This window comes from Hipposideros armiger, unplaced genomic scaffold, assembly GCF_001890085.2.
Source record: "Hipposideros armiger isolate ML-2016 unplaced genomic scaffold, ASM189008v1 scaffold_784, whole genome shotgun sequence".
Taxonomy (NCBI): Eukaryota; Metazoa; Chordata; class Mammalia; order Chiroptera; family Hipposideridae; genus Hipposideros; species Hipposideros armiger.
In genome coordinates this window covers 692,401-695,674 of record NW_017732134.1, presented here as the reverse complement: position 1 = coordinate 695,674, position 3,274 = coordinate 692,401, and positions in this window count along the sequence as shown.

Below are 3,274 nucleotides of genomic sequence, written 5' to 3'. Positions count from 1 at the left end.
GGAATTTTGTCTAGGTACCCCGTCAGTGAAAAATATCATTTCATTTGGGTTGAGTAGGAGCAAGTGCTTAAAGTGATCAGTTTAGATGAGACCCATCAGCATTGGAATAGTTCTTTCTGCAAGACTTGTGTGCAGGATTTTATTTTACTCCATTCCCTTTATAGAGCACACCCCAAACTGCTCTGGTTCTTTGCTCATTAATAGCATAAATCATGCAAAATGTTAGAAGTCACTGTTGCAATGGTATTTGATAGAGAATTTAAATTAGACCACAGAGAAAAATGACAGTACTCCTCCAAGGCTGTGTGATTCATTTCTTGGTACCACACCAGAAGCTGAAAATGCAATGCAATTTTATAATGAACAGAAGCATTGCCTCTAGCCCTCATACAATTCCAACAATTCCAAAAATGGTTAGAACAAGGCTGACCAAAAATCAGAAGGGTCTTATACATATACACATAAAATTCTCTAAAATTCTCTTCTCTCTCTCCCTCTCTCTCTCTCTCTCTCCCCCCCCCCTTCTCTCTCGGTATCATTTCTTCTGCTTCTCACTCCCATCCTCTCTCTTTGTCTCTGTCTCTATTACTCTATCTGGTTTTCTCTGACTCTCTCTATGCCTCCTCCTCTGTGTCTCTCTTTGTCACTTATTCTGTATCCCTATATCCTTTTCATTCTCTTATTCCCTTCCTCCCTCTGGGTCTGTATGCCCCTGTGTTTCTGTTTTCCTTTTTTAAAACCATCTCTAAGCTCATTTTATGGCTGAGATGTCTGATGCCAGGGCAATTTGCAGCCCAAGGATTCAGGGTCTCAGAGCACATTCCAGACAGAGCCAGCACAGAGCCCACTGCCATGAAGGGCTCAGCACGACTCCTGTGGGAGCAGAGGAGCCACCTGCAGCACGGGAGGTGCTGAGAGGCTCCTCCTCGAGTCCTCCTCTCCCCTCCCTCCAGGCCCAGTGTCAGCATCCACACTCCAGAAGCCTGTAGCATGACTCCCTCATCTTTCCTCCAAGCACCAAGCTTGCTCTGACCACATGGGTGGCGTGGGGGTAGGCACACACTAACCCCGAGCCCTACCCCCTGAGCAGCCCCTCCACAGCTTTTTGTCCAATCACTCTGTCACTTCAACCGCAGCTTGTGGCCAGGTGCTTGGGACTTGAACCTCTGATGGCTCAGAACCACACTGTCTGTCTTAATTTCTTAGCCACGCACCTCAGTCTCTTTTACTATGTGAATCTTTCTTTGTTCCCGTAACAGACTCTCTCATTCTCTCTCTTTCACCAGTGTTGAGAGCAATTCCATGTTGATATATTCCTTTTTTATAAAGAAGCTATCTCTCCAGAGGCCTGCAAATCCCTTCTGCCTGCTGAGACAAGCAGGAACTCTTTCTTCTCCTTCCCCAAGGCTGTGCATGTGTTTCTTGGATCATTTAGCCGAAGAAGTACAGCCAGAGCTTTCTACATCTCTTCACCCTGGAAGCGCATTGGATGCCCTTCTTTCAGCCTTTGCTGAGCTCAGTGTTGAACCTGCTGGGAGGGTCTAGATCTTCACCAGAGTCAATTTCTCCGGAGTTAGTCTGCTGAAGACATCCTCTCTGGCTTTGTTATGTTTGCCATGCTAAGTCACTTCTGGGTTACTTAACATAAAACCCTACACTGTATTCAGTTTTATGCTTCAGTTCTACACCTCATGATAGAATTCTAAAGAATAAATAGCTTGTTGGGTTTGAAGAAGAGAGATTATAAAAAGAATTTAGGTATAAACTTTTGAATTGTGTGAGGGGCTTGATGTGGGAGAGAGACAGTTAGAGGCCAGAAAACCAAGGAAGAAACCCTTTAGACAAATGCACACATTAATTCCATAATGGTGCATTTTGTACTTTATGTACAGTTAATTGCATAGTTGTTGGGAAAAATAAAACAGCACTATTATCACATTACCATATAATTACCATTGTTTCCTAAGAAGTTACTATGTAGTTACTACATTATTACAGAAAACTAAAGCATGTTATTTCATGGTAACTATGCAATTAGTTCATGTCACTACCGAATGTACACTTATTGAACCAACAAAGACATAAAATGTTCCATTTTTTTCCCTCCATGCTCATGAGTCATAATATTGTCCCTCTTTTAGAAATGACATAATGAATCAATGTACTAACATAGGAAATATGCAGATTATGCTTTTTTCCTCATCATTTTTTTTTCTGGTGAGCAAATGAATACCTTGGAAATTGCAGATGCAAAGTAGTTAGCACACCAGATAGGCAGGCAAGCAAACAGATTCTTTCAAGCAAATCTACAGCATTTAATGAGTTAGGAACAATGATTCCTGTCTGGCCATGGTTAGGAGGGGGTACACTGGCAAGCCAAGTGCCTTGGTGGCCAAAAGAAATGAGAAAAGGATTCAACACATTTCACTCTATGTTGCTTGCAGGCTGAAAGCAGAACAAACAAAAACTGGTACCATATTATGTGTATATTCACAGAAGAATTTCAGTTTCTGTTGCACATACTGCAAAGAAAAAATCCGATGATTCAATATTTAAATCAGTTCTATAAAAAGCAGACCACTTGGTAGAAGTTTGAATTCACTATCAGAAGTTGGTCCTGATAGTACAAAAAAGATTTAGTTTTAAAAAGAAAGGGTGCCCAATATTCTTCATCAGTGTCAGCATGTCTTTATACTTAAATCCCTGTATATAATCATCTTTCTATGAAGCTAATTGCAAGCTGCTTAAAATAATGAGAACTGGTCTGTTCATTGTAACCAATTGATTTCCAATACTAGAAAATTAATTGGGCAGAACGGTCATCCCAAGAGTTCTTTGAGGCATGTTTTAATGGACTTGGAATTTAAGGAATTAATAACAGGTTAGTGCAATTATTTTCACATTTGTTATTTTTCTAGAAACAGCTTTTAAATTCCCCTGGGAAGAGACCGTATTCTTGTTCCTTTTCTCAACCCTTTCCCTTTTTCTGTACAGCATTAAACTCACCTCTTCTTTATTTTTAGCAAAAACAAACAAACAACAAAAAAAACCACCTCAGCTCCCTAGCTGTTCTGAATTTAAATTCTAATCATGCAAGTAAAAAGTCCCAGAGATCACCTGAACTCACTAAAGTCTTCAAAATACACCAGCCACTCTTGTTGATTAACAAAAAGATACCTATGGTGCAAATTGTCTTTGTTCTCTCGTGTATACAGTACTTATATTTATATGTAGATTCTGTAATTCATAGATGATATGTTATTTTTGGAGAATG